Source organism: Chlorocebus sabaeus, chromosome X (genome assembly GCF_047675955.1).
Source record: "Chlorocebus sabaeus isolate Y175 chromosome X, mChlSab1.0.hap1, whole genome shotgun sequence".
NCBI classification, from domain to species: Eukaryota; Metazoa; Chordata; class Mammalia; order Primates; family Cercopithecidae; genus Chlorocebus; species Chlorocebus sabaeus.
Window position 1 is genome coordinate 10,556,735 of NC_132933.1, and position 7,633 is coordinate 10,564,367.

Genomic DNA, 7,633 nt, shown 5'->3' on the forward strand with positions numbered 1-7,633 from the left:
GAATAGTGTATCCTTCTAAGCACATCACAAGCAGGCCCAGTAGACGTAGGTCTTAGGGGTATAGCTCAGTCCTCTTATTATTTCTCCAGCAACAGTTTTTGTTCCAGCACTCATTCGTGCCCTGCCCCCAGAATAGATTTTATCTATTCTTGCTCCAAGTCAAAATGGATTTTAACCAGTGCGCTAAGTATGGGTACCGCCCTCCAATACGCAGAGATTAATAATTTTGTTCTATAGGGATAATAGGGGGAGGGGTTTGTGTGGAATTTTATGACCTCTTAAAGTGGCTGCTGTTCTCCTTCCTCCGGTCCGCAACATAAGGGGAACTTCTGAAGGACACTCTTCAGTCTTTTCTGTGAGCACCCGGTAAGGTGCATAGAAAGAAAACCATCAAGAAATTCCAGACTCTTCCAGTTTTTGTGGACTTCATGGATTCAGTTTTCCAGTGTCTGTCCAGTTTCCACCAATTCACTGAACATCATGGATGGATTCTGTTTACTGTCTTCTATTTGTGTCTTCTCTAAGGAAGCCAGTGCTCATGTTGCTCTTTGAATGTGGGGACAGTTGTTTGCCCTGAAACCTCAAACCTCCCACGAGTTCATGAAAAATTATGAATTTGAAGATTTGTTTTATCTCCTTCATTGTAAAGTGGGAGTTGCCACTCATTCCAGTTCTCCAATTCCTTAAGCAGAAATTATTACTATATTTTATTTAGATAACACAAATATTTTACTTTGAATGTATTAAAGATTATACTTTTATTTATGGCATTTTTAAATTTATCACGTTTGCAACAGCTTATTATTATAGTGTTTCTCTAACTAGCATATAGCTCAAATTTTACTTGTCTATTTGAAAGCACATTACTCATATCTAGAGGTGAAACATAATTTTGTTAATACCTGAAATCCTTTAGCTTCAGAGGATACTGAATATTACATATTCATCTTAAGCAGTGCCCTAATTCTCATGTAAATTTAATGCAAAATATGTCTTTGGAATTTACATATATAAACACTTTTTATATTATTAAAATAGCAATTGAAGTGCACTGACGCACAGATAAAAGTTAAATAATTGCTTCTAGACTTGACTTTATGAGTCTATGTTTTGATTGTTCTGCTTAATAAATATATACTTTAAAAAATATATTTTCCAGTAGTCAGATCTCTTTAAAAGTCATTGATAAACAACAGTGCTAGGTTGTACTTCCTCTTTTATCTTTACTAAGGTATAATTGACAAAATTGTGTATATTTAAGGCATATAACTTGATGTAATATACATACACATTGTGAAATAATTATCACAATGAAGCTAATTAACATATTAATCTCACATGGTAACATTTTCCTTTGTGCATGTGTGTGTGTGTGTGTGTGTTTCTGTGTAGTGAGAACATTTAAGATCTACTTTCTTAGCAAATTTCAACTACACAAGAAAGTATTGTTAACTATTGTCACCACGCTCTCCGGAAGTTATTCATCTTGCAAAACTGAAACTTTGTACTCTTTGACCAATATCTCCCCATTTCAAATATTCCTATATGTGGACTATAGTCTATTAATATGCCATAAATAATGCACTTGTTATTTACTATAGCTGTTCTTTATTGCTAGAAATGTTATTCTACTATTTCTCAAGGGAATATACTGCAGTTACATGATCACTAAATTTGCGATTATTTCTGAAACAATTTGTACTCACAATTGGCTTTATTAATTATATATTTTTGATTTCTTATTCAATTATAACTGTCTTTATCGCCTGTGGAGCAAAATTGTCTTCATAACATACAAGGCAGATCATAAAAGCCTTATAAAGCCAATATTATCCTGTGTTGAGTGTAAGGATCAGAAAAATACTTTTAAAAATAATATTACAACCTGGTTAATGCTTAATGGCACTAAAGTACATGATTTTACTTTTACTCATCTAGACTAGTGGTGGACAAAAATTAGACTGATTTTATGACTATTAGCAGATTGATATTTTGCAGCTCTAATAAGGTACATAACGTACACACCAGAAACTTCACCCATTGAAAGTGTACAATTCAATGACGTATAGTATATTTATAGAGCTATGCAAGCATCACCAGAATCTAGACTTAAAACATTTTCATCACTCCCTAAAATTCCCTCCAACTCATTTGCAGTCAATCTTTGTCCCCATCCCAAGCCCAGGAAAACATTTACGGTTTCTGCTTCTACAGAGGTGCCTTTTCTGGCAATTCATTAAAATGGGATCATATAATATGTGGTGTCTAGGTTTGGCTTCTTTTAGTTAACATAATGTTTTTAAAGGTTCAACCAGGCTTTAGAATATACCAGTACTTTATAGCTTTGAATTGAATAATAGAATTCCATTGTATAAAATTATTGTTTATTTTTATCTATTCACCATTTGGTGGACATTTAGGTTGTTTCCACTGTTTGGCTATTATTAATAAAACTGTCATAAACTTTCACTCACAAGTAATCATGTGGACATCAACTGTTTTACGAGGTACTGTAGCAAGTCGATGTTTTATTTTGTAAGACTTAACTGTTTTACAAAGTGGCTATAAAAATACAGTTTTTAACAACACTATATGAAGGTTCCAATTTCTCCAAAACTTCAAAAACAGTTATTGTGCTATTTTGTATTTTAGTTAGTCTGGTGGGTATAAAGTGATACCTTATTGTGGTTTTAAATTGCATGTGCTCAATAACTTAAGCATGTTTCTTAAGCATATTTTATGTATCTTCTTTGGTGAAATGCCTATTCAAATCTTTTGCCAATTTATTATTGGGTTTTTGTCTTATTATTGAGTTGTAAGAGTTATTTACAGATTTTTTTAGGATATACACTATTTGCAAGTATTTTCTTCTATATCTGTAGATTGTATTTTTATTTTCTTAATGATATATTTTGAAGTGAAAAGTTTTAAATTTTGATGAAATACAATTTACTTGTTGTCATTTTTAGGTACAGTTGTTCTAGCACCATTTGTTGAAAATACAATCTTTTCTCTCATTAAATTGCCTTCCTTTTTATTAAAAATCAATTGAACATAAATTTAAGTATTTATTTTTGCACTCTCAATTCTACGGTAAGCAAAGAGTCCCGTTTCAATTTTCTGCATATGGCTAGCCAGTTATCCTAGCACATAGACAGGAACAAAGACTTCATGATGAAGGTGCTAAAAGCAATTGGAACAAAAGCAAAAATTGACAAATGGGACTAATTAAACTAAAGAGTTTTTGCACAGCAAAAGAAACTGAGTAAACAGACAAGTTACAGAATGAGAGAAAAATTGTGTAAACTATCCATCTGATAAAAGTCTAATATCCAGAGTCTAGAAGAAATTTAAACAAATTAACAGGGAAAAAACAGCCCCATTAAAAAGTGGGCAAAGGACATGAACAGATACTTTTCAAAAGAAGACATACATGAGGTGAACATGTATATTTTTTAAAAAGCTCAACATTATTGATCATTACAGAAATACAAATCACAACCACAATGAGATATCATCTCATACAAGTCAGAATGTCTATTATTAAAAAGTAAAAAAAATAACAGATGCTGGTGAAGTTGTGGAGAAAAAGGGGCACTTATATACTGTTGGTGAGAGTATAAATTAGTACAACCATTGTGGAAGACAGTGTGGTGATTCCTCAAAGACCTACAGGCAGAAATATCATTTGATCCAAGAATCTCATTACTGGATGTATATCCAAAGGAAATAAATCATTCTATTAATTATAAAAATACATGCACGTGTATGTTTATTGCAGCACTATTCACAATAGCAAAGATATGGACTCAACCCAAATACCCATCAATGACAGACTGGATAAATAAAATGTGGTACATACACTCTATGGAATACTATGCAGCCATAAAAAGGAACAAGATCATGTCCTTTGCCGGGACATGGATGGAGCTGGAAGCCATTATTCTCAGAAAACTAATGCAGGAACAGAAAACCAAACACCACATTTTCTCACTTATAAGTGGGAGCTAAATGATGAGAATACATGAACACACAGAGGAGAACAACACACACTGGGACCTATCAGAGGGTGGAGGGTGGGAGGAGGGAGAGGATCAGGAAAAATAACTAACAGGTACTAGGCTTAATACTGGGTGATAAAATAGTCCATACAGGCACCCCCCATGACACACATTTCCCTATGTAACAAACCTGCACATCCTGCACATGGACCCCTGAACTTAAATAAAACTTAAAAAAATAAAGATTACACATGGGATTTTGATAGTGATTGTAATGACTCTAGAGAACAATGTTGGGGACAATTGCAATCTTACCAATGCTGAGTCTTCTAATCCATGAACATAAAATGCTTCTCTTTTTATTTAAGTCTTTTAAAATTTATCTCAGCATGTATGGTGGTTTTCAGTATGCAGATATTGCACTTCTTTTGCTAAATTTATTCCTAAGTATTTTATTTTTTGGATGCTACTGTAAATGAAACTGTGTTCCTAATTTTATTTTTTAGTTGTTCAATGCTTATATATATATATACACACACACACATTATATGTGTGTATATGTTTATGTTTATATGAACAATTGATTTTCTTTATTGATCATTTCTCTTTTGACATAGCTAAACCAGCTTATTAATTCTTGAAGTTTTGTGGGTGTGATTTTAGGATTTTCTGCATATAGTATTTTTGTCATCTATAAATAAAAGAAGTTTATTTTTTTAAAACTTCATGCTTTTATTTTTTCTTATTACACTGGCTAGAACCTACAGCACAATGTTAAATAGAGATGGTGTGGGTCAGGTGTGGTGGCTCACACCTGTAATCCCAGCACTTTGGGAGGCAGAGGCGGGCAGATCATGAGGTCAGGAGGTCGAGACCATCCTGGCTAACACGGTGAAACCCCGTCTCTACTAAAAATACGAAAAATTAGCCAGGCGCGGTGGTGGGCACCTGTAGTCTCAGCTACTCAGGAGGCTGTGGCAGGAGAATGGCATGAACCCGAGAGATGGAGGTTGCAGTGAGCCGAGACCGCGCCACTGCACTCCAGCCTGGGTGACAGAGTGAGACTCTATCTCAAAAAAAAATAGAGATGGTGTGGGAGTGAGCATAATTTCCTTTTTCCTCATCCTAGGAATAAAATACTTATTCTTTTATTATTGACTCTAATGATAGCTATATGGTTTTCTTAGAAGACATTTTTTAGGTGAGGAGAAATCTTTTCTGTTCCTAATGTCTCTAGATCTTTTGATCAGGAATTGTGATGAACATTGTCAAATGGTTGTTATGCATCTATTAAAAATAATCATGTTTTCATCCTTCTAACTTTGTAAAAACGCCCAAGTTATCTTCCAATGTAGCTGTACCATTTAATACCCAGCAGCAATTAATGAAAGTTCCTATTGTGCCATGTAATCAGCAGCAATTAGTACTGTCAGGTTGTTTTGTTTTTGGTTTGTATTCTAGTCATTCTTATGAATATGTGATGTTATATCATTGTTGATTTAGTTTGCAATTCACTAATAACAAATGATGTTGTGCTTCTTTTCATATGCTTATTTGTCATCTCTTTAATTTGCCATCTCTTTAACTTTGGTGAGGTGTGGTGTCAGATATTTTGTGCGGTTTTAAAACTGGGTTAATTTGTTTTCATATTGTTAAATTTTAAGAGTTCTTTGTATATTTTGGATGACAGTCTGTGATTAGATATGTATACTGCAAATATTTTCTCTCAGACAGTAGCTTGTATTTTCATTTTATTTTTCTTCAACTTTTATTTTAAGTTCTGGGGTACATATGCAGGATACACAGGTTTGTTATGTAGGTAAAGGTGTGCCATGATGCTTTGCTTCACAGATCAACCCATCACCCAGAAACTAAGCCCAGCATTTATTAGCTATTATTCCTGGGGCTCTCCCTCCCCCAGCCCACTCTGACAGGCCGCAGTGTGTGTTGTTCCTCACCATGTGTCCATGTGTTCTTGTCATTCAGCTCCCACTTATAAGTGACAAAGTGCAGTGTTTGGTTGTCTGTTCCTGCCTTAGTTTGGTGAGGATAATGGCTTCCGGCTCCATCCATGTTCCTGCAAAGGTCATGATCTCATTCCTTTTTATGGCTGCATAGTATTCCATGGAGTATATGTACCACATTTTCTTTCTTTCTTTTCTTTCTTTTCTTTCTTTTCTTTCTTTTCTTTCTTTTCTTTCTTCCCTTCCCTTCCCTTCCCTTCCCTTCCCTTCCCTTCCCTTCCCTTCCCTTCCCCTCCTCTCCCCTCCCCTCCCCTCCTCTCCCCTCCCCTCCCCTCCTCTCCCCTCCCTCTCTCTCTCTTTCTCTCTTTCTCCCTTCCTTCCTTCCTTCCTTCCTTCCTTCCTTCCTTCCTTCCTTCCTTCCTTCCTTCCTTCCTTCCTTCCTTCCTTCCTTCCTTCCTTCCTTTCTCTCTCTCTCTCTCTCTCTCTCTCTCTCTCTCTCTCTCTCTCTTTTTCTTTCTTTCTTTCTTTCGCAGAGTTTCGCTCTTGTTACCAAGGCTGGAGTGCAGTGGCACAATCTTGGCTTACTGAAACCTCCACCTCCCGGGTTCAAGTGATTCTCCTGCCTCAGCCTCCCAAGTAGCTGGGATTACAGTCACCCCCCACCATGCCCACCTGATTTTTTGTATTTTTAGGAGACACAGAATTTTTGGCATGTTGGCCAGGCCGGTCTTGAACTCCTGTCCTCAGGTGATCCACCTGCTTCCGCCTACCGAATTGCTGGGATTACAGGCATGAGCCACCGAGCCTGGCCCTATGTACCATATTTTCTTTATCCAGTCTATCACTGATGGGCATTTGGGTTGATTCCATGTCTTTTCTATTGTGAATAGTGCTGCAATGAACATGCACGTGCATGTATTTTTATAATAGAATGATTTATATTCTTTCGGGGATGTACCCAGTAATGGGATTGCTGGGTCAAATGGTATTTCTGCCTCTAAGTCTTTGAGGAATCACCACAATGTCTTCCACATGATTGAACTAATTTACACTCCCACCAACAGCATAAAAGCATTGTTTTTTCTCTGAAAGCTCACCAGCATCTGTTGTTTCTTGAATTTTTATAAATGCCATTCTGACTGGCATAAGATGGTATCTCATTGTGGTTTTGATTTGCATTTCTCTGATAATCAGTGATGTTGATATTTTTTTTCATGTTTGTGGGCTGCATGAATGTCTTCTTTTGAGAAATGTCTACTCATGTCTTTTGTCCACTTTTTAATGGGCATTTTTTAAATTATAAGTTTGTTTAAGTTCCTTGTAGACTCTGGATATTAGACCGTTGTCAGATGGATAGATTGCAAAATTTTTCTCCCATTCTGTAGGTTGTCTGTTTGCTCTGTTGATAGTTTATTTGCTGTGCAGAAGCTCTTTAGTTTAATTAGACCCCATTTGTCAATTTTTGTTTTTGTTGCAATTACTTTTGGTGTGTTTGTCATGAAATCTTTGCCAGTGCCCATGTCCTGAATGGTATTGCCTATATTTTCTTCTAGGGTTTTCATAGTTTTGAGTTTTACTTTTAAGTCTTTAATCAGTCTTGACTTAATTTTTGTATAAGTTATAAGGAAGGAGTCCAGTTTCAATCTTCTGCATATGGCTAGCAAGTTC